The sequence below is a fragment of the Vanessa cardui genome, chromosome 1, assembly GCF_905220365.1.
Source record: "Vanessa cardui chromosome 1, ilVanCard2.1, whole genome shotgun sequence".
NCBI lineage: Eukaryota > Metazoa > Arthropoda > Insecta > Lepidoptera > Nymphalidae > Vanessa > Vanessa cardui.
In genome coordinates this window covers 2,679,912-2,705,645 of record NC_061123.1, presented here as the reverse complement: position 1 = coordinate 2,705,645, position 25,734 = coordinate 2,679,912, and the positions used below count along the sequence as shown (strand labels likewise).

Sequence of the window (25,734 nt, the reverse complement as noted above, 5' to 3'; positions counted from 1 at the left end):
GCTCTCAACATGGATTCAGAAATGGCTTTTCTGTACAAACGAATCTATGCAATTTCACATCTGATCTGCTATCGGAGGTTGACAAGGGACAACAAGTTGACACTATCTATACTGACTTTAGTAGTGCTTTCGACAAAGTTGATCATCGTCAACTTGTTAACAAACTCTCGCAGTATGGTATAGGATCCACTCTAACTAATTGGATTAAATCTTATCTTGAGCGGAGATCTCAGACGGTTGTTGTAAATGGCTTCGAATCTAGGTTGTATTTGGCCCAATCCGGCGTTCCCCAAGGATCCCATTTAGGACCACTGTTGTTTTTAGCTTTTATTAATGACATCACTAATGTTATAAAAAATTGTTCATGCTCGTTATATGCAGATGACTTAAAAATTTACAAAACAGTAAAATCAGTTGATGACATTCAGTTAATACAGGATGACCTTAATAATATTATGAACTGGTGTGAAGTCAATAGTATGGCTCTTAATACTAACAAGTGCTTTCATATAAAATACACGAGGAAGAAAAAACCGCTTGTCTCCAGTTATTTTATTAATAATGTAACCTTAAAAGAGTTATCTGAGATAAGAGACTTAGGAGTTACTATTGACAAAAAGTTAAATTTTAAATCACACATAAACAATACTGTTGACAAAGCTGCAAAGTTCTTGGGATTCATTAAACGCAATACTAAGGGATTTTCTTCCAGGACTAAAATTATTTTATATAACGCTTTCGTAAGAAGTCATCTTGAATTCGCCAGCGTCATTTGGAATCCTTTTTACAGCTCAAACTCTCAACGCGTTGAAGGAATACAACGTGCATTTACTCGACATTTGGCCTTCCAAGCCAGCGGTTTCTCACACAGGCAGCCATACAATCAGCGACTAGCTGAATATAAATTAATGTCTCTTCGAAATAGGCGGGATATTCTCGATCAATGTTTTTTGCATAAAATTATACACAACAAGGTTAAGTGCTGCGACCATTTACATCGAATATCTCTTACTGTTCCTCGCAAACATCCCCGAAGTTACATAACAAAAATATTCCATACTCCTATCACGAAAACTCGTCTTGGAAAACTGGCTCCGATAGTGCGCATATGTGCTCGACATAATGAATTGACAAAAGTTATACATGGCATTGACATCTTTCATGATAGCTTCATTGCTTTTAAAAAAAAGCTCATGGATTACTTTTTGTTAGCTAAATAGTGCGTTACATTCCTGTTTTTTTTTCTTTTTTTTTCTGTTATATTATTTAGTTATAGTTATTACGTTTATAAACGACGATAGCATAGGTCATTTTTTTTTTAATTGTATAATATGTTTTATTTTCAACTTTAAACAAATATGTTGACACGATACACTATGAATGTTATGTACACTTGTAATCGATGTACATATCAGAAGTTGTTTTTCTTTTTTTGGATGTTGTGTAAGCCATCAATTAATATGTATATTGTTAGTGTACTTATTAAATAAATAAATAAATCGGAACGCAAATTTATTTATTTTCAAGTCAATATTATGAAGGGCGCGTACTCAATAATATTGTATACTAAAACCTTCTTGGAATGTTTTATTTTTTTAGTATTTATTAGGTTATGTTTTACGAATAAACCTCTCTTTATTTTGATAGTATAGATTTATATAACATCGGGAAAACATTTTACATTAGGTACAAGTAAAAGATAATAATCTATCTGTACTGGTAGAAAAACATGATATAATAAAAAATAAACAATTATTCGCTGTGGCTTCATATGGGTAAAATAAATATATCCATAGATTATTCATAAAAAAATTAATAATCTTGTTTAAACAAATAAGTAAATTGTTTCGGACGTACGCTGATCAACTAAACCAAGTTTAATCACGATCGATTTGAATGGTTTGGTAGAACATGTTGTTATTATATCCAACATACAAACATCCATTTTTATTTAAGTATATAGAGAACTCAAATCACCTCTTATTCTAACAATAATTTGAAATACTTTGTGAGCTGTGAAAGACAGACTGCCACAGTCGCCTCGAAGCAAATTGTGCAAGCGCAGTGCATGAGTCAATGGCGTTTGCTCGGCAAGTTCAGTTTTGCATTAAAGTAGCGCTAAGTGCGAAACAAGCAGTGCAATTTAGAAATACAGATATATACCCTAGTTCAATAGTATTAGAGTTCACATTTGTAGTAAAATAAAGTGCTCTTCAATTTGAATCTTATATACCCAATCACGCCAAAAAAACCACCGTAGTTAAATTTACCTTTATAAAAACCAGCAAACGAACTTCATTGCATTTCGGTCACTCTTTACAGCCCTATTGTCGACGCAAATATTTACTCCATTGAAATGTAACTAAAAACCGATAATTGGACAAAACAGGTTATGCTATTAATATAATTTGTCATATTGCAAATATAATCAACCCTCTACACGTTGCTGTGTTTGGACTATTAACGCAAAAAACGCGAGCACGCTACGACAAGTGAAGTGCCGTCATTAGAGTTACAACGGAAAAAAAATGCTCTGTCCACGTAACAAATGAATTGGTCTATAATGTACAGTCAGAAAAAGAAACACTTCGTCAGTTTTCAAATTCATTCCTTTATCAAGCCTTAAACTCTTAGTACCTTTTGAATCTAAACATCAAATGATTGCGACCCAATATGTCATTATCAATCGGTGAAGCAGATTATTGCTCATGTTGGGCACACGATAATAGATCTTAGGGTGACGAACCTTTTCTTACCCCGACTGTACAAAGTACAGAGATTGTTCAGGTGTTAGAACACGTGAATCGTTAGCATTCAAGGGCAAGTACCACCAACTGATTCTTGGTACGTATACAGTTTATAGGATTACATATTCATACTAGTAGTCGCCCGCGCCTTCTCTCACGTTTAAGGGTATCATGTGTTAGGCAAAAAAAGTACTCTATGTCCTTTCTTGCAGTTCATGTTTGCTTTAACTAAATTTCATCAAATTCGTTTCAGTAGTTTGGTTGTAAAAGAGCGACAGCCATACAGACGGGCAGAGTTACTTTCACATTGATAATATTAATATAGATTTTAATCAGAATATTTGTGCGAGGTGAAATTCTGCACATATTTTTCAGTGAGAACAGGTAAATATAACCTAAACTTGCAAGTCCAAGGCCAGAAAAGCTGCCCGCTGAACGCATCTTGTACCGAACAGTAAAAGAAAACATCGTAAGGAAACCTGCACACTGACGGAATAAAAATCGGCCACACATGCACCTTCAGTTCGAATTTGAGAACTTATTATAGTGAAAAAGAGAGGTTGATTTAGCTCAGTCGTGGAATATTTAAAGACTATACATTTTTTTAACTTATATTCAGTTATTTGTACTGGAGCGGAGTAGTAGTCACTATGTTTTTGAGAGGACCGTTGTTTAATCTTCACTGAAATATATTTATTCTATTAGAAAAATTAAAATAAAACTTTAAGAGTTAAGCAAACCATACCTCTGATAACACGCTTAAAGTTGTCAAATAACATAAGTCATTTTTGCCAACCTTTACATTGTATCAAGCCGTTCTGATGCTTGATGTTTATTAACATACTTTATGTAACAGGAATAAAAATAGTATTCATCCTAGAGCCCTAATAATAACGACCCCATGAGTTAACAATACAACAAAGGATAAAAGATGCATCTCCGTAATGAAAAAAGCCGCTTTGTAATCGTAGTTTTCAATTTGAAAGCTGTTAGTTCTGATTGAGCCAGCACTCGCTTCAAAATGCTCCTGTATTTTTGCTCCTAATAATTTCAATCAAAACAAATTGAACTATCAAACAGTTGTAAAACTCTATCCTATATTAGATCCAGTTAGCTATCAGCAAAACTTAATCATTTTGTTCAGTCTTTTACAAGTGTGCTCCATTTTAAGTCTGACATTGTTTCTCTGCTCTTAGAATGTTTGTTTTTATGGTTTCTGTGTTTATATATATTATATTTCATCGGGCGATAAATTCATATTAAATTTTGAAGTTATTCTGTAGAACCAAATTGAAACAGAAATCAGATCACGATGGTGTAATGTCAAGTAAATATCGGCATTGACTATCATTATAGTGCGTCGTACCGCGTGGATGCACCAGCATAAATTATGCGCTTCCTTACGCAGACCAGACAGGTTCAAACATTTCGAAGATTTTATGTCACTCAGTACACACAGTTAAAGGATACGTAAATTAAAAAAAAAAGGTCGTATTCCACGATTGAGATATAAAGTCATTACGGAATAATAGCAGTGTACATGTGACATTAGAGCTATCCTGTATTAAGAAACTCGATACTCATTACTACTATTACGAATACTACGATACCACTCACGAAGAACAGAGTGTGAAGTGTCAGAATGTGACATGCAATTATGACTATAATAATTATATAATTTATAGATTTAAAATGGTCTATCACTGTAAGTCGGTGCTCATGAATGAGATACGAAGTGAATTTGTTTTCGAATAGAAAAAATACCCAAACGTTACATATTTATTGTACGCTCAAATATGACCTTGACTTTTAACTTTTATCGCACCTAAAAAAAGTTTTACTGCATAAAGGAATGTCAGAAGGGGCCTCATAACGATCTTGGCTGTCGTTATCCATGGTGGGCGTTGTAACGGTAGGTATTTTGAAAATAAGAAATAATGCACACTCGTATCGTCCAAAGTCTTATTATTTTATTGTTCTTTAATTCAACACACAAGATACACACAATTAACACTGGATTATAACTTTACGAGCCAATAGGTTAGCACGTGTACACCTCTTGCGGCAGCTGTCCACTGAATGACGGCCGCTATTCATCGAGGCGACACCCACTACTCTATTCGGAATTACCCGCTCATAAAAAAAAAAACAACAAACAATAACACAATCGACTAAAACTAAAACAATATTGAAAAATCTAATTTTGATTAACATTAAATCATAATATAATTTCGTAAAGTTTATCATTTAAACTAATCGAAAATCAGCGCGCCGTCACGGCCGTCCTGCATTATCACACGTCCTCGTGTGTATGAGTCTCACCTGTAAGCCAAAAACATAGTTTGTTTTTATAGCACACTTCGTTCGGTCACCCTGACTGAACTATTTGCATCCAGATACAACGAATGTTTCGTAAATTAAATAAGAACCACACATAGCGTAGGGTCCTACGACACATGTCTCATTCGTTATTTAATGCCACACAGGCTAGTCGTTGCCACACAGGCTAGTCGTTGCCACACAGGCTAGTCGTTGCCACACAGGCTAGTCGTTGCCACACAGGCTAGTCGTTGCCACACAGGCTAGTCGTTGCCACACAGGCCATTTGATGCCACACAGGCTAGTTGTTGCCACACAGGCCATTTGATGCCACACAGGCTAAATAGTAGATTAAAAATACAATTGAAAAAAAAAACTAATGTAATTACTTACTATGGCCGTCACCGGCACATTCTGTCTCAGTTTGGTTGGTTGGGATTTCTAGTCCGCCACTCAATTCTAATGGAACATAACATTCAGGCATTGCACGCACACGATCGTGCGCATACTTATAGGTCCTATTTGAGTTAAGGGCCCGCAGTAAATACCGGTCACCATCCAACAGCTCAACAACCTTATAGGGGCCTTTAAATTTTGGGTCAAGCTTGGTTTGGTTACGCTCGTGATTTTCAAGAAGAACATAATCACCTACTTGAAATTTTTTTAACATAGCTTTACTTTTATCAAACCTTACTTTCTCCGAGGAAGCGTTAATTTCTATTGCGTGTGTCGATTGCTCTCTAATATGATTTAAATCTATTTCTATGTCATCGGTTTCTAATGACATTAAGTTTAAGGGCCTAGCAACCTTTCCTATTAACAATTCCAAAGGACTTGCCTTTGTAACCCTACTCATAGTACAGTTAATGGCAAGCTGAATATCAGGCAGTGCATCTTGCCATGACTTATTATTGTCTACCTCAACAGCGGTTAACATATTCTTTAATGTGGACATGACTCGCTCTACCTGCCCGTTCGCGCGGCTTGTGCCGGTGGCTATAAGGTGTAGATTAATGTTGTGTGTATTGCAAAAGTCCCTTAACTCTTTTCCAGCAAAGCATCTACCCTGATCAGCTATGACGCGTGAAGGAGCACCAAACAAGGAGACATTGTATTTTAATGCCGAAATGGCACTATTTGCATCTATGTTGCGTGTATGATGTAATATCACGTACTTGGTAAAAGCGTCTACTGATACAAAAACATACTCTTTTGCGTCTTTCTTACCGCTTAATTTACCTGTTGCATCCATGTGAATGGTATGCCATGGGATTGGAGTTTTAGGAATTGGATGTAGTTCAGCTTGAATTTTTCTTTGAGTTAGACTTTGCAATTCTACAAGTTATACAGTTTTCTACAAATTTTCGTACATACTTATTCATGTTTGGGAACCAATAGTGGCAATAGGCTTTTTCCAATGTTTTCTCCCACCCTAGGTGCATGATATTTTCGTGTACATGATTAATTATAGCCCACTGAAATTCCCTAGGCACTATTGGCAACCAATAGCTCTTGTTATATCTGTCAATTTTACGATAAAGAAGACCGCGCCTAATTTCGTACGTTTTTGCGATATCACTACTAAGCTCATTTGCCTGAAGTTTTGTCATTATAGAATTAATTTCGTTATCTTTTTGTTGTTCAGCCTGTAACCAATGGTCAGAAATCGCAGTCAAATGGATACGTTTTTGTTCGGCTTTGATGGCAGAACGTACTGTATTTGGCAACGGGTTACGGGAAAAGAAATCTACGTGACTCATTTGTTTCCCTAGTCTATATTCGACATCAAAGTCAAACGCTTGCAGGAAACACCACCACCTATGAACACGAGGCGTAAGGTCAACCTTCGACTTAGAAGCCTTGACAGCATTGCAATCAGTAACGACTTTAAACTTTCTACCCTGCAAATAGTGACGGAAATGCTTGACAGCGTTCACCACTGCAAGCGTTTCCAGCTCGTATGAGTGGTATTTTGATTCAGCGCTGGAGGTTCGGCGACTGAAGTATTCGACTACATGCAACTTGCCATCAACTCGCTGCATGAGTATTGCGCCATAGCCTTCAGCGCTGGCATCTGTATGTAGCTCCGTTGGGAGATTAGGATCAAAGATCATCAACACGGGTTTATCAGTCAAAATGTCTATTATACCCTGACGAACCTTCTCTAGTTAGGGATTCCAATTGATTTTACCTTTTCCCGACGTAAGCCCATAAAGAGGAGCTGCTTTTTGAGAAAACCCAGGTACAAATTGCCTAAAGTAGGAAGCTAAACCAATGAATTGTCGAAGTTGAGAGACATTTTGAGGTGGTGGAAGCTCAGTAAGAGCTCGAATTTTGCGAGGATTTGGTCTTATTTCACCGGCCGACACTTCATAACCCAAAAATTCAACCCTGGTTTTGAGGAAACTACATTTTTTTATATTTAGCGAAAATCCTGAATCAGTTAACGCTTTAAGAACTAGCTGTAATCGCTCGATGCCCTCGCCTACTGTTCGTGATGGAATGATGACGTCATCAATGTATACTACTGCGAATGACTCGGTTAATGCCCCAAGGGCTTTATTAATGGCACGTTGATACACTGAAGGTGCATTGCGAAGCCCAAAAGGCATTGACAAATACTCATACTGGCCATCCGGAGTTACAAACGCGGTACATTCTATGGAATTTTCTTGGACAGGAATTTGATGGTAGCCGCTAGCCATATCTAAAGAAGTAAAATAGTTTGCACCCACTAAACGCTGTATTTGATCCAAAATAAGTGGTAGAGGATATCTATCGGGCACCGTATTACTGTTCAGTTCCCTATAATCTACGCAGAGCCTATCGCTTCCGTCCTTCTTCTTAACTAGAATAATTGGACTTGCAAAGGGGGAAGAACTCTCGCGTATGATGCCAGCTGATAAAAGTTCTTTAATTTGACGGCGTACTTCCTGTCTTTCGTCTGGACTCAACCTATAGGGTCTTCGTTGAACCGTGAGATTAGGGTCAATTAACTTAATGACCAGCTGCCCCGTACTAACCCTACCAGTGGGGGTACCCTCAACGAAATAACTAGAATGATTTTTCAGTAAGGCTATTAATTGCTCTTTCTCGCGATCAGATACGTCGCACTCTATACTCTCGAATTTGTCTACCTTTTTACCTATGTCACAAATAGAAACTACCCTGTTCTTTTTAAGAATGAGATTGTTTTCAGAAATCTCTATTGAGAACCCTAATGTAAGCAGATCCCTTCCAATCATTATATCGTTGGAAATACACGAATCGGGCACCACATGAAACAGTATCTGCACTGAATAACCCTGAATTGAAACTGTAGCTAGAATTTGGATATTGCATTTGAGGCAAGCGTTACCTATACCTAATAATGTTACTGCATTATATTGTCGTTTACCCGGAAACTTATTTGACAGAACTTGTTTTATTAAAAAGCATTCGGCACCCGAGTCAAAATAAAATGAAAACATCTCACCGGTCTCGTCTATGAGCTTATCCATAGCTGGTTGGATGGAACAGATATTCACTCGCCGTTCAGTCTGCGCATCGCTGCCCTTGACATCCGCACTGGGACAGCGCGGCGCGATGTGGCCTCGTTCGCCACATTTGAAGCAGGTCGGAGTGATGGTCTTCTTCTGCACGCCAGCTTCCTTCCTTCCTTCCTTCGACTGTTGAGAGGACGTTGTATCTGATATCTCAAATCGCGTATTAGTATTGCTGTCACGACTACGGTTGCCTCTACAATCACTGGATACATGACCCATCTTGCCACAGTTGTAGCATCGCCGCGTATTCTCCATACGTGGCTTCTTCGCTTCTACAGGCGTAGTAGTCTTCTCACTAGGCGGTGGCCCTCTTTTTCTAAAGCCAAAAGCCATGAGCTCTTGTTGTAGTTTATTACGAGTATCAATCTCACTAGTAAATGTTATTCTTTGCAATCGCGGCTCAATTTTTGAAGCATGTGCTAGAGTAAGCGCGATCGCAATCTGTTCTTTCGACAAAAACTTCCACTGCGCTAATAAAGTGCTCATAAATCGTCCAGCATATGCAGACAAACACTCGTCTTCCTTTGGATTACTATTCAGTAATCGCCATAAACTCGCAGCTGGAGTCTCAACAGTGTCAAATCTAGCCAAGAACAGTTTTTTTAATAGCTGGCATGTAATTCCCGAAAAACTAGATTGGGCTAGCCATGGTGACGCCGATCCCTTGAGTGCTTTGCTCATAGTGATGATCAAGTCACTGCCAGAAATAGGTTTTTCTTGTAAACATATGTCCACCGTCTCACACCAAGCGCGAGCATCGTGCTCTGGAGTATCTGGATTAAACTCAGGCAACGTAATCATGCTGGACACACGTGGTTCTCGTATAGCCCGAATTAACTCCATCATATTTTGTTGCTGCATTTCAAAAAGACTTTTCCAACGTTCACATTCATTTACTTGTGAAATATTATTGGACTGGCCTGTATTCTGTTCCTGATTCGTCACAGGTAATCCCACTTCTGATAAAGGAATGTCAGAAGGGGCCTCATAACGATCTTGGCTGTCGTTATCCATGGTGGGCGTTGTAACGGTAGGTATTTTGAAAATAAGAAATAATGCACACTCGTATCGTCCAAAGTCTTATTATTTTATTGTTCTTTAATTCAACACACAAGATACACACAATTAACACTGGATTATAACTTTACGAGCCAATAGGTTAGCACGTGTACACCTCTTGCGGCAGCTGTCCACTGAATGACGGCCGCTATTCATCGAGGCGACACCCACTACTCTATTCGGAATTACCCGCTCATAAAAAAAAAAACAACAAACAATAACACAATCGACTAAAACTAAAACAATATTGAAAAATCTAATTTTGATTAACATTAAATCATAATATAATTTCGTAAAGTTTATCATTTAAACTAATCGAAAATCAGCGCGCCGTCATGCATAATGACCCCTTAGCGAATCGATTACTCCAAATATGTGACTATTATCACAATATTTTTGTTAGATATATATTTTTATTTCATTGCATATCATATCCAGACCCTCTTAACGATTATATAAGAGATTAGAAGATAAATCTTGAGAATTGAACCCTTTGTCTTTTTACAATGGTTCTTATTAACAAAGAAAAAAAAACAATAGAACAGATAAAATTATATTCCTGACATCAGTGACATTGAGCACTTCTTAGATCGCAATTTAAAATTAAATTTTTTTTTTATTACAGGCAGCTTGAAAAGCATTTAAAAAATAATTCGAGTCAGAAATTACGGTAGTTTTTTTATGGTATAGGTTGGCACGAGCATATGGGCCACATGATGGTAAGTGGTCACCATCACCCATAGACAATGACGCTATAAGAAGTATTAACTATTCCTTACAACGTCAATGTGCCACCAACCTTGGGAACTACGATGTTCCAGATTTTCCACCAAGTAAAGTAAGTAGGTTGTAATGTAATAATAAAAATTGTTCCTTATTTATGGCTCAAGAGAGTGTAATAATACAAGCAACTTTTGGCTTCAAAAGATTACACGAGCTGAAACACTGAATGTGTTTAACGCTGATAAATTCACACTCGAAGGTTGAATCGAGGTCGAGCGCTCACAAAAAAAAACATTTTGATTAAATTCGTACATTATTATAATATAGTTTACGTTAAGTTAAAGAAAACAGCTTAGATGACGTTGAAATATAAAATTAAGCTGCCTTTCATGCCAAGGAATAAATTATGGCAGGTCGATGAACGCTGAAAACAGGTATTGAATTTTAAATTGAGATGAAAATCCTTCGTTCCGGTGCTCGTAGATCTTGCATTATGCGATAAGTAAGAATATTATTTTATCTGTATAAAATAGCTTAAGGATTTTTTTTTATTATAACACGAGTGAACGACGTATGGAACTTCTGATTTGAAGACTTTTACAATACATCACGTACTCCTTTTTAAGTATTGAGCAAGAAAGTGAGCTGTGCCGCAATTTAAGTTTATTTAGAGAAGATAAGTAGAAAGATTGTAACAGTATGTTTTTGGGTAAAATGTTTATTGACATTTATGTTTTTTGACATTATCGGAGTGTAGACTATCACATGTCCTATGGTACAAAGGTGAAGGACATATCAAGTCATGAACCTGAAAACTTACCCAAGAATAACCCGAAGACGATCAATAAGGAGCTACTTTGAGTCGATATGTTCAAGACGCTATTCTTTGTATTTTTATAACGAGAGTAGATGGAAAATGGGCTACTTGATAGTAAGTGGTCATTGCCCATAAATATTGCGCTAACAACCTTGAGAACTGAGATGTTATATCGCTTATGCCTGTACACTGGATCAATATCAAATACTAGTTGTCGCCCGTTCGTTGTTTGTTAATCGTTGTTTAGTAGTGAAAGAGCGACAGACAAACAGATACAGAGAGTTACTTCCACATTTATAATATTAGTATAGATATAGATTGCTGCTTGCCCCTGGAATATATGATGATCGATTCAGCATTCAGTGACCGGTAGCAGGTTTGTAACGATGTGTGCCAGGGTAAAACGTATGAGAGAGATGAGTACCAGAACTCAGAATACAAAAGGGGAACCAACGAGGGTGCTCCAAGAAGGTGATGAATGTTTAATATATCACCTGTGAGAACACAAATCGGTTTCGCAGCGGTTTCGAGTTAGTATAATAACGGGCGTCAGGGATTTAATAACATCTTACGTCTTAAATTATCAAATACCCGCTTCTTGACAGCGTAAGCGATGTTTTATATTTCTCACAGTGCATGTTTCTCACGTGAAGTGACCACGTACCATTAGAAGGCATAATTTCCTGCTCCAAATTCCTTGCACTTTTAAAACAATATTTTCGTATCAAAACTCCTAATTAATGCAAAAGCAAGTATTCAAAAACAGGTCACACACATACAATAACTCGAGGCTTTTCAAACTTAAATTCCTCAAACGTATTTCTTTAACCTAAATTTACTGCCTGGGGAGTATTTAACACCTTTGAAATTATGTGACCGCAGTTAATTCTACTGAAAGCCGTCTTTTAGATCTGAGTGCAAACTTTCCTGCTAAGAAATTTGAATTCATTTAATGGACAACATTTACGTTAATTATATTTTTATGAAGTTTCTTTTCAAAGGTATTTTTTGTTATTTGATGAGATTACACGCTGTATAGCTTTTGCTGTTACTTTTAACGGCCTGTTAGTTGACTAGTGCTAGTCAAATGTCTCTTCATCACTAAGGAAAAGCTTCGGAGCTTGCGGACTGACAAATGGATCACTTGATGGTAAACTGTCTTCACTTAAGGAGAAGCTTTGGAACTTGCGGACTGGCAGATGGAGCACCTGATGGCAAATGATCACCACTGGTAGACATTAGTAGTGAAAAAATATTAATTACTTTTCATCGCCAATGCGGTTCTTACCTTGGCAATTGTTATGCCCATAACGTCGGCTATTATATACATACTCCACATGACAACTAAATACCTGTTATTGTTTGGCGGTAGAATGTAATGTGTAGATCATACCTACTAAGACGGGCTTACACAAAGCCACAAAACCACTCGAACGTAGACAATGCTGATGTAATTTATTAAGAAAACTGGACTGTTGACATTATTGGCATTAGAAATTATACTTGGATTTGGTTGGTTTGTTTTGGAATCTGCTGTAGCTTTGCAGGTGATGTATCTTCTAAAATTACGATTCCAAAGTACCTATGTCAAATACTAAGATGTTCAATTGCATAAGGTATTGTATAATCCGGATATTTCGGGCATTCTACTCGCTTCTTTATTGTTTTATATTTGAATCCAAAACTTGAGTTGTCTGTGAGATATGGCTAATTAGCCATAAGTACAACATATCAGATATTATTATATATTTTTGTTTTCATTTTAAGCATTTTTTTTAGTCTTAATATTTCTGTATTTTATGTTTGTGGTGTACAATAAAGTATACTAAAATAACAAAGCTTCAATTAATTTTATAGCTCCAGCGATTTCAACTTAAGTTTAAAGGTCGTAATATGATTTTGCATATAATTAAAACATATTTAATCGTGGCTTAATATTGTGAGAAATCATAAAACTCTCATGATCATTAGTCAAACGATATTATTCATAAAAAAACCGTATCAAGAATATTAAGTTTCGGTTGCGATAATAGTTAAGAAATTTTACAAACTCCAGTTATTATGAAATTTCGTACATTTATGTCGCGGAGTATGCGATATGTTCAACGTTAATACGCAACAAAACATGATCAATTTTTAGACCGACAATACCATTTTATTTCATCAGGTTTTTTTATTTGATTCAATTACACATTAATCTATACAAATATAAAAGCGACATAGTATTCACTGATTAGTTACGAAATCTCAGAAACCATAACTCTAACAAACTTGAAATTCAGCAGTCAGGCTCCTAATAGGGTGTAGATATCCGCTAAAAACAGATTTACCGAAACTCTATCCCTAAGGGGGTAAAACGGCGGTTGAAAGTTTCGAGCGGGTAAATCCGCAGGTTTATTTAGATGATATAGATTTTTTTTTCGATTAAAATATTTTAGAACATCCCTTAAAAACATCCCGTTTTACTTGAACAGTTGATGTCAAATTGAATTTAAGTTATAGGCTGAAAATGCTAACCGAGCTGGTATAGCTATATACGCAGGTGCAATGGACTCCATTCGAGATAATTGCGTGACTATGAGATCTACTCGCCTGCTATCTCGTTACCTTATACAAAATGATAAGGATCATTGGACGATAGTGCAATAGTTAGGAAATAAATAGGCGCATTTAAGTAAAGACAGTGAGATAATCGGGTACATGGCGCAACGAATAAAACACTTTGCCGCATTAACAAAGATCGAACGTTTAAATGCCGATGATAAAATTTTACTTAAAAAAGAGATTTAAATAATTACCAAATTATTTATCGACGCTGATGCTTCTCTAATTACTAATTGAAACGCTGTTAATTTGATTGGTATTAATTTTCGCACAAAGCGAAGTTTAAAGGCATCATTCAATGCCATATTCCAATATTAAAACTTGTTAATATATTCATAATGACATTTCAAATTACATTTTGAATTGACTCGTGATTTCGATTTTAGTCCGTATTCTGTTTAAAATTATATTTATTTTTCCGTAATCGACATTTTACTAATGATCTTTAGTGTTCCGTTAGTACAATCGATAGATACTGATCGTTATTTTGTGTAAGTGATGACAGTAATGACAATCATAAGTTTTATGAATAATTTCGAACTTAATTTGGATTGAGATGTGATAATCCATAATTCATCTAAATTCAGCAAAATTCATCACGCTTTGGAGAAGAAAGCATTGATTATTAAAGCTTTAATTCTATTTACTCAGGAAGAGATGACGCCTATATCGTGTAATGAGACAGATAATATATAGCCTACATATAAAATAACAGTCCGAACATTTACATACAAAGTTTGACCATTTGACAGTTAACTCAGGCAGGTCAATCCAATTTCCCAAAGTGTTACTTAAAAGAACACTCTAAAAACAGTTACATTGTCTTCGTAAAAGGCATCACGCAATATCTCTCAACCGATTTCATTACGTCATTACCTACAACAGCCTTCGGATGAAAATTATTCAAATGAGCTGAAAGTTGAGACCAGTGGCCAATTTGTTGCAATCATTTTACAACTAGTAATGATTGTATCCTTTCTGTACTAGATATTAATGTTTGTTGTAAAAAGGAAATATCTATAGACTGCGTTTACAATCTAGCACAGACTCCGTCCCTGACCGATTTAACGTGAAACGTTAACTGGGCTGTGAGCGGCACCAAAGAACTATTTCTATTCACACTACAATTTAAAATGTATCATCCTTGCATATTTGAAACGTATATATAACGAAATAACACAAACGTACTTTATAAAGATAATACGCTAATTTAATTGCTGCTTCAACATTTTAAGAAACAAAATCCGACTTCCCAAACAAAAATATGTTTTTTCAAGTAGGTCCATAAATGACGGAGTTCTTTGAAAAAATATTAAATATATGAAAAAAAACAAGCGAATCGATCGGCTGCTTCTTATGAAAATGTTTCTTTGATAGTTTTCGGAGAATCAAACGTCGCTTAGTTTGTAATTCAATAGAGACTCTAACTGCTGATGGCACTACGGTTGTTTAACAAAGAACAGATGCACCATTTAATAATAATTCAACTTTGATTTCGTTGTAAATATTTCTTTTACTTATCTCATTAAGACGTTACTTGGATGTCTTCAGCAAAAAATAATGTTTAAATATTAATAAAAAAAAGAAATTATGGTTTTAGTTATGCAGTAAAAGGCATGTTGCTGTTTTCTTGAGACATCTTGTACAAAATTTTATGAAACTACATCTCAAACCGTCAATTATAATAATTACTTGAGACAAAAAAATACATAAGTATTATAGAAGTCTGCCAGCAAAGGTTGATAAAAAACAATGGGAGCGGAGGGGCTCATTAAGAATGACAGTAGCTGACACAGACTAACCCACTAAGAAAGAGCCTTGCAAGTCAATTTCTAAGCCTTCTTCATTTTAATAGGGGTCTTTGTATTTGAAGAAGAGATAAAATAATATTAAGTGGACGTGGGTGTTACAAAAATGGCAAAAGCATTGATATTTGTGTTTTCGATAGTAGTTGCTATATATAAGCATTTTTTAATAAATATCGTGCATAAAATAATGCCAAGAAATTATAAAGGCCAGGTGCACGTTAAAGCTTAGAGCACGTTTACACTTCGTAAATTTTCTCATTGATTAATAAAGAATCAACCAGGTTTTGTTTCCTTAAATTGTCTTCTTGGTGAAGCTTCAGGTTTCAAATTATAGCCTTATCCCATAGAATGCGTCGTATCTACATCAGAGCTAGAAGCGGCTATATGGTATACTGCGTTCAGAACGAGAATATGTTAAAGTAACCAATAAGATAAAATTGTGACGAGGTATCTTATATTTAATTAGTCGTTATGTTGTTGGAAAATTAACGTTTTCTAAGACGTAAACATTAGCTAAAGACTAGCTGAGTAATGTCAATATTGTATTTATTTTACAGTTAAGGATGATGGAGCTGTAATGAAAGTATTAAATAAATTGCTTTTTATAATAAATAGACGAGTTGGTCTGGCTAATTCTAATGACTGATTTGAAGTGGATTTCATAATAAATTTTGAGATATCTGAGACAAAATAATGTTTAAGTACACAAAGATATTACTCAAAAAAAACCTGATAATCTTTAGACGTAAAAATATATGAAAAATTGCTGTACAAATATTGAACCAAGAAGATGGAAGAAAAAGAAGAATCCATCACAATAGTCTGGCTTTGATATAAAACAGTGCTGATTACTATGTTTTAGTCAGTTCATGGTTCATATCAGAATCTATATTTTGTACAAGAGTGACAATATGCTTCTTTCTTGAAACTGTTAGGGGCAGTAGTTTCGTCTGTCCACGAAGTTGTCGTACCTCTTTTCGTTTGTTTAGTTGTCTTTTTATTATTTACTAAATCTCTAGCATTTCGACGATTTCGACTGACACTTTTTTACAGTGTTACCAGTTTATTGATTTAACAGCGTTACTATACTACGGCTAAGACGCATAAAAATATCGGAACCCTGTCGGGTGTTTCTTAATTTCATTTTGAGGGACGGGATCCTTCGAAATGCCGTATGTCTGAATTATCTCCAGTTGTGTTAAATTACCGTCCCATCGGATCAAGCGTAAGGAAATATAGAGTTTATTTGTTTGTTATTATATGGCCTACGCAGATGACTATTCTCCTGTTCATAAAAGAGTAAATTTAATTTTATAACATTAATGTTATTTGAAGTTGCAATAAGAAAACTTGAAGATATTAATCTAAAATCATAATTTATTTATGACTCAATAAATTAACATTTGTTTTACAAGTCAAAATTAAAATGACACTTTTACCCAGAACAAATATGGAAATACTTTTTTTTCTACAAATAATGGCATAAAATTCGTTTTTATTGCAAATATTCGTCCTTTTTAAATTTAAAACAAGAAAATAAAACAAATATAATTATTATTTTAAAATTATGTTTTTATAAGCATTCATAAATATTTTTTAAGGTTTATACATGATATATTTCGCAAAATATTTGTCGTGCTTTGTAGAGCACGAATTCCTAATAAGTCTACTAAAAGGCGGGGAATCTATCGTAATCTGTAGCGCGGTCCGGGATCAAGGACCGTCGGTGGCCCTTACCTGCTCAGCCGGTGCGGGATCCGAGCTTAGGGATTATTTGTGCCTATATCCAGTCACGACTTTGTAATCACGCTGAACTTGCACGTTATTTGTACTTTTGCTGAGTGGTCTTGTTGCCGTTCAATTCTCTTGTATTGGAATTTTTTGTTAAAAAATAAATCGATAAAATAAAAATAACTTCAGTCATGAATACTTTGTATGAATAAATAAATTATTTATATATTTCGGCATATTATGCATGATCATGTAATATGTAAACGAGGCATATGCAATATGTACCTATAATAAGATTTTTTTTTGTTACCTTAGTTACCCAAAAAAATTGTGAAATTTCAATTTATTTTTCATTATTTAAAAATATGTATAGGCATAATAATTATGCCTATACATATTTTTAAATATATATTTAAATATATATAAAATATTATATGTATAGGCTTAAAAATATGTAGGATATTTGTAGCATTATAAGTGTAATATTTGGTGCAACTACCATTGAGCATTGTATATTGTTTTATATAATTAATTATAATTCAGCATCACATTTCTTGGTGCTCATGCAAAGCATTGTGAGATGCAAGAATGATCTGCATGTAATGAGAGACATATCTGACTACTGTTTATTCACATAAGGACATATGTGACAAATGTAGGAGATTAGACAGATTCATATTTGTAACTGGTGCAATCTTGAATAAATTGTACAACTTTACTTTGCATATTTCAATTATTTATTACAAGCTTAATTTTTTTTTAAATAAAAGAGGATTTTCTTTTATTGTTAAGTACTGTTAGATATTAATGTAAATAATTGCCTGATCACAGAAGATCAAATGGAGTAGAAGGTAAAGTTAGTAGTACTTGATTGGTGTGTTTGCCTCGCTAATTATTTAAATCTATACTAAAAAATGATTAGCCCTGCAAAATGAAAATTTTTACTTTATTGATATAATGTAAGAACATATGAAATTAAATTATGTTATTTTAAGATACTATATAATTAAACTTGCTCATAGACATATCCTCGCTTCAATTCATCATTCAATTTTTACATATTCTAATAAGACTTTATTTAGTTTATTAATAGTTCTCCAGCTATAATAAATCTACTAAATAATTATTCATAATATTAATCAATGTAAGATTTACAAGGTCTATGTTACATTAATTATGGGGAACCATAATATGGACTACTGAACACAAAATATTTAAATACAGTTACAATAAAAAGTAAAAAATACAGTAAATAACAGTGAGAAGTCAAATATAAATTAGAAACATACAGAATACAAGTTTGAATTGTAGAAGTTAATCAAATTCTCTACTGCTATGTATTTTCTATTTTGTTAAAATAGTTGTGTACATTTAGTAATTAATTAATTAAGAGCATACCTATTTCTATTTTAGTGCAAAAACAATATTTATAAGGAATCTTCTAAAGCATAATAAAAGAAATGAGACAATTGTTTTTTTTTTTTAATAATCCGCTTATGTAAATAAATAAAGAAGCAATTAAAATATTATTTCCTGATCATAAAGAAAATAAATTGATAACTTTTATTTTATATAATGAACTTACATTAAAAAAAATCCATTTATTTTCTAACGTTACCAAAGTAAATACATATTTTTTAATTTTATTTTACATTCAACAGTTCTAACATTCAAAATCGTTTAAAAAAAAAAAAGAAAACACATACCAACCGACGATCTTCGACAAGTGTAACCGTCACCTTTATGGCACTACACTTACACTTAAATTTAAAAATACATCACACAATAGAATTACCGAATATTTTTTTAGACTCTTATTACATATGTATTTAATACTAACTTTTTAATACACTAGATACACAATTCCATTGTTTGTCTTTTTTGGACATTGACAGCTTTATCGTTTGGCGTTTGACATTTGACTTATCCGAATGTTGCATTCCTTTCATTCTTTGCTTTTTAAATTGTCTTATAAATAATCGTTTTAACATATACTTTTAAATTAAATCAGACCGGGGTTTCGTACATATTAAAATTTCTTAAAAACCTCTATTTGTATCATAAAAAAAAAAAATACAATTATTGAGGAGTAACTTACACGTTTATCAATAGATGGCAGGCGTGTGTACTACTAACTTCCATACTGTAACCGTGTAATAGAAAACAAGATGTCGCTGCTAAACACAAAAATATTAAATTTTGAAATTTTTCATCGATTATACCGCATTTCGACGGTTACTATAAATAGCGTTACTATACTTTTAATATAGAATTAAATTAGGAGTTAGGTATATAAGCTACAGTTATTTTATTTATAAATTGTTGAAAGATAACTCTTGATATTAATTAATAAGGTTCTTCTTTATTCAATATAAGCAAAGAATATATAAGAGATACAGTAATGAAAATTAAAGTTATCACAATGTTCCCGGTTCCAGCGTATTCTGCCGAGCGCCAGTTTTCAAATTCCCGCCAATGTTTTTTTTTTTATAATGTTGCCCACTTCAAAATCTGTAGCGACAACAGGTATTAAAAAATTGAATGTAGGTATTTGAAGTATAGAATTATAAATTAGTATTATAATTCAAGAGCATCCTGCCACATCGAAGGACTAATGGTCGGTTAGGGCAAGTTCAAGGCAGGGCTGATGACCTAAAATGATCACGGATCTCAATTGGATGAGGATGGTATAGACCCGGTTAGGTTTATGTCTACCATTAGACTTCGTTTTGCTGTGGAGTAGCATTTTATTAATGTAATTACTGTTAATATCGTAAGGCTGGGAAAGTGCATTTCTCTTCTTTTTTCATCATACTACTTCTATGGTGTATTTTGGATTAACGTATATAGCAGATTTTTTTAGAAGTATTCTGTAAGAAGAAACTCGAATTTCACCGCAGAACTAGAGCGTATAGTCCTATCGATAGCGCATATCACATGCGTGACTAATTATAAAATTTATAGGGTACATGTATCAAAATGGCGTAGATATACTTATTTTAAGGTGCTTTTTATCTTTTCACGACTGAGATACTAAAGTAAATTCTTATGGAATCGCACTAATCATCTGTTTTTTGACATAACACTTTTAAATTAAAATGTATATTAAATTAGATTTTTTTTGTACAGCGCATTGAACATCCTCTAACGAGACCTGAAATGTTTTCTAAGTTAAATTTCTTTATTATTTTATGCTATATGTTCAAGTACATAACGTACCTACAGGTTGTGTAATGTTAGTGTTAAAAAGAAAAACAGCAACATTTGTTAATTTATACTATATATAATAGTATAAATTTACAAATGTTGCTGTTTAATAGTTTATATAACTTCTGAGGGTCCCTTATCTACGGGTGGTGGTGACCACTTAACACCAGTTAGGCCACATGTAGAACCTTCTACTTATTACATTAAAAAGTTGATTTTTAATTACAATTTAATACTCGACATATATAATATACAATTATGTACCTAGTAAGCATATAGTTCATGTATTAAATTTACAATACTTAATTTTATTTGCTCGTAAAACCTACCGACCTTCTTCTTTGTAAAAGCTCTATAGTACATTTAACGGTACTTTTGGGAAAAAAAAGAAAATCAAAAATTAATTATAATTTACGATATTCTATAATCTATAATATTATCTTTTATATTATACTAATTATATATCTACAGCAATTTAGTAATTAGTACTTGTAACTAAATTCTAACGATATTTTTTACTTTAGCCCATATGCTGTTAAGGGTTACTCCAGACGAATACTTCGAAATATCAATACGCCCAAAATCCGTAACCAGGCAACAATCAACTTACATGTTCCCTGCTACTCGTTACGCGTTATATCGTTATCTTTAGTTGTATGTATATCGTGTGGTGTAAATGGGGCAGATATAACTATAATAACGTAAGTACCAGACTATATTATTCATAGAAAAACATAGCTGTAACGGAGGGTTACTTGAATCATTTCGTTTGTAAGCATAACTAGTCATATAGCTATGCATAGTACTTTATTTTAGAAGAAATTTGTCAAATGATTTGATGTTAAAAGGTCATTTATATTTTATTGATGTTTTTCGAGAAATATTTATTTTTCGTAGATTAGTAGATTTTGGATTATTGTAATGTAAGGCAGTAAAAGAGTCACCAAGTAAATTGAGAAATAGCGAACCTGTAGTATTTTGGTTCATAGTGTCTAAATGCTTGTGTAATGTAAAATTATGACCCACATTGAAATTGTCACGGAGAATGGTGAAGTAAAAGAAGTATATATAGCTTTTATAAAAATTACATAATTAATTTTATTTGTAGATACATAAAACACAGAATAAGAATTCTACTCCGTTTCTCTTTACGCAGTCTTATTTGGTGTAACTACAAGTCCTTGATATATGTATATGCGGAATAAATGAAAGCCGATGGTGCTAGCTCAGACTCGTTACCACCACCCACTACTCTTTGTCTCAACTAACAACATAGCATAGTGGCAGATTATGAAATATCTGGTAAGTGGGTGGTGCCTGAACAATTGTAAGGGGGGTGACCCCTGACTGGTTGCTTATTGAAGCCGTGCCCACCACAAATGCATAGATTTTATCGTCATGACATATTTTGGCGTATTTTATCAGTAATCTGATAATAATTTAAAGATATATTGGAAAAAAAATACTTATGTCATGTCATGCTTCGCGAACGTAAATGTGTTCCAAGCATGACATGTGAAACATTATTTCATTATAGATATGTATGTTTACTGATGAAAGCGTACCTCCCCCCAATGCCAATGTATATTTGAAGAAATTTATAAAATGTTGATTTGATTTAAGAACTGCTAATTTCATCATGGTAGCTTTAAAGAACTTGAAGAGATGAATTGTCCACATAGTGAGGAATGAAATGAATACAAGTATTTTGATCAATAATATTTGGATAGATGTAATGTGGAATGAGAGCTTAAGAAAAAACATTGAAAATCCGAATTAAAAGAGATTATTATAGGTAGGCTATGATATCCACTGATTAGAATTCAATGAAATTTTGGTACGAAACAAGTTTGTACTCCATATTGACATGTGCTATCTTTCTTACATCTAATACCCGACTACCAACCTATAAATCGTAATTACACATTTGATTACATTGCGGATACATTAGTATTACTAGAATAGTGTTCCATTAAATAAGATTCATGTAATAAGCATCCGTCGAATGATATTCTCAAGCATTCTTCTTAATAATTAGATAAAAATTTACATATTGTACTCATGTATGTATCATAATTTGTATCTACATATATTTAAAAAAGAAAGAATGATTTTTCACAGTAATTATGACAAATATGTTGTCATTAGATTCGCAGAAGAAAATCCAGTGTCATAATTACGTTTTACTGTGACTTCATCGGCTTGATATAAAATGTGATTAGTCACAAATTAATACAAAAATGCCCATTACAATTCAGTATTTTATAAATACAAGAATGCCCATTACAAGTAATTTTTTTTTATTCAAAAATACAATTAAATTAAACTGACTCAAACGCCGTGATGCCAAAAATAATTAATATACGCGATTCAAATCCGTTATAACTAGTTTTATTTCAATGTGTAATCGCGAAAATTTAAGACAACATTATGTAAACTGACTCAACTCATCTCGTAACATTTCTCTTAAGTTCAATAATAATTCAACTATTGATAACGTTTAATTATGTTGTAAAGGCTCTATTATATATACTAATATTATAAATGTCAAAGTAACTCTATTTGTGTGTCGCTCTTTCACTACCAAACCACTGAACCGAATTTGATGAAATTTGTATTAGAGTTGTCTAATATAAACAACGTCATAAGACATTGGGTCTTACAAAATGTCAATAAAATAATAATTAGGTCTTTAATAATGTTTACTGGCTATATAGATTTTTGTTATTTTTCGTTTGACACAGTGTACTTCTATTCTAGAATGGTCTCGAATAAGTAATAAAATCTTTTGACATCGATACATTTTGTTTGCTTTTCAATATTAACCTATCAACTTGGTATGAAGCAAATTTGAACTCCAACGGAGGACATAGGCTACTTTTCTTGCCTAACACGTGTCAATAAAACCCTATAAATTCGAGCGAGGTCGCGGGTTATAACGAGTAATATGTAATTTGGTGTACGGTTTTAATGGGAACAAATTTGTATTGCCCGAAGTATAATGCGTACTAGTTTTATGTAATCGAATTTACAATGGATGTCAATGAGGAAACTACTTAACGTATACCGTCGTCGAATCGCGTGGGTTCCTTTACATTTGGTACTCGTAAATTCAGAAATGTCACCAAGTAGATCGAGATAATAATCTGGGTTATATATCGTATCTTGTTATTTATTAAGACATTGTTTATCATACTTGAATTTATAAATTAAATGAGAACTGATTATATGTCAGAAAAGATTTGGTTAACTTTGATGAAATCACTATCATCATCCTGCCCTTATACCAATTTAATTTAGAGTCGGCGCAGCTTGTGTTCTTCTTCTATACTTCTCTGTCTAACATCTCAGAAGTAACATTTTTCCAGTCATATCGTCTTTCACACAATCCATCTATAATTTCTTTAACTTTGAAGAAAATGAATCCAATTTTTGACTTGGGTGAAGTGGGATAATTTCATTCTATTTTGTGTTCCGTTCGTATTCCAAGACGAAAGAACGCTCTCGTGACTCTTCGTGGATCTTCGTGGATGCTCACTCCGACTTCATTTATTTATTAAGTATATGTTGACCGCAATTCGAGATTAGATATATGGATTCATGTTAAGTACAACTGCACAATCGCAGGTCTGACGAACACGATAAAAGTCTTCTTGTTTAAAATTTTATAGTTCTTTCATACTTTTAGAAATAGAAAGCATCATCGAATAATTAGAATAGGTATATTATCTATGCATATAATAAAATTTACACTTCGAAATAAGGAGTAACTTAGGCTACAACAAAATGTTTAAGTTAAATTCAGACGAGCATAAAGTAACGGGCACAGCTAGTATTTAATAAAACTTAAACATTAGACATCTAAAAACGATAAGACATATAATTAAACTCGTACAAAAGAAAAAGAATTTAATCCTTTAGTCTAATGTTCTAAGAACTAAATATTATGTGGTAAATGCAACTATTAGAACAACGTTCTAGTTCGCTGTTCGTACCTCGCACTGGCTAACCCTGGTGATCAAGCCGCAGCTAATTGCCACTTTAACTTCAAACTGAGATTAGATTAGGTTTTGATGATTCCAGCGCTATGTAACATGACTGAATGCGGTCAGACGTAACTGAATACTACATTTACAAACATTTCTCGTTATTGGATTTCGCTATTTGGTCAAAATTTAACAGAATAAAAACTATGATTTTTAATATTTTGGAACATTAATTACACTAGGTACAGCTCGTTTATAACTACAAATCGGTTAACAGGATGAGGAAGCGGTACTTGGGTTTTGCCTATCAATATAGACTAGTAGCCCAGGGTTTTGCTGTCATTTTAGGGGTTGATCGTCAGTTATATAGATATGTCCTTCCTAAAAGTTCAATGTTTCTTCAAACCAAATGTTATCGAATGCTTGTCAGTGTCTTAAGTGCTTGATCGTGAAAGAGCAAATGACAGAAAGACAAACACTCAAAATTATTTATATCTCGAATTTATAATATTAGTATAGATTAATGAATAGAGATTCTTAATAAATACATTTAAATAAAGCACTTATGTATACTTTTCTTATTTAAGTTGATACATTTCAATTTCTAAATTTCTTTCAAGGTATACTTACTTGTTTTGTAGTAGCTTAATTATAATGTGTTTAAACAATTTTATATTATAAAGTATTAAAAAATGTAGAGAAACTGTAAAATGTGAAGGCATCCTGTTAAAAACGGTGAGAGATCAGTTACTACATCAATGGCATTTCGTCCTTGCAATTCCTTTTATTATGCCAACTTGAGGTTTAAATTCAGGACCTCATCATGTCAAGTCAGTTTGAATTGAAGTTGTACACATAATATGTATACCGATGATTGATAATTCGACGATCGACGACCTCCGTGGTCGAGTGGTGTGTACACCGGTTTTCGTGGGTACGCCACTCCGAGGTCCCGAGTTCGATTCCCGGCCGATTCAATGTAGATTATCATTTCTTTTCTATGTTGCCTTGGGTCTGGGTGTTTGTGGTACCGTAGTTTCTTCTGATTTTCCATAACACAAGTGCTTTAGCTGCTTACTTTGCGAACAGGGTAATTGAATGTGAATGTGATGTTGTCTCATGACTATAAAGTTATTTAATACAGTCAAATTCAATTCTCCCATAATTGTTTTTTTAGTGTTTATTAAT

At 33.7% G+C, this 25,734-nt stretch overlaps 1 protein-coding gene across 1 annotated transcript in view; it reads right to left on the bottom strand.

Moving 5' to 3' along the window:
• The window catches only part of LOC124533684, a 100,801-nt gene extending 81,550 nt beyond the window's left edge, over positions 1-19,251 (bottom strand). The window contains exon 1 of the mRNA XM_047109129.1: positions 19,060-19,251. The gene's annotated coding sequence lies outside the window, so the exon portion shown is untranslated. The remainder of the gene's footprint in view (positions 1-19,059) is intronic.
• Positions 19,252-25,734: the final 6,483 nt, after the last annotated feature.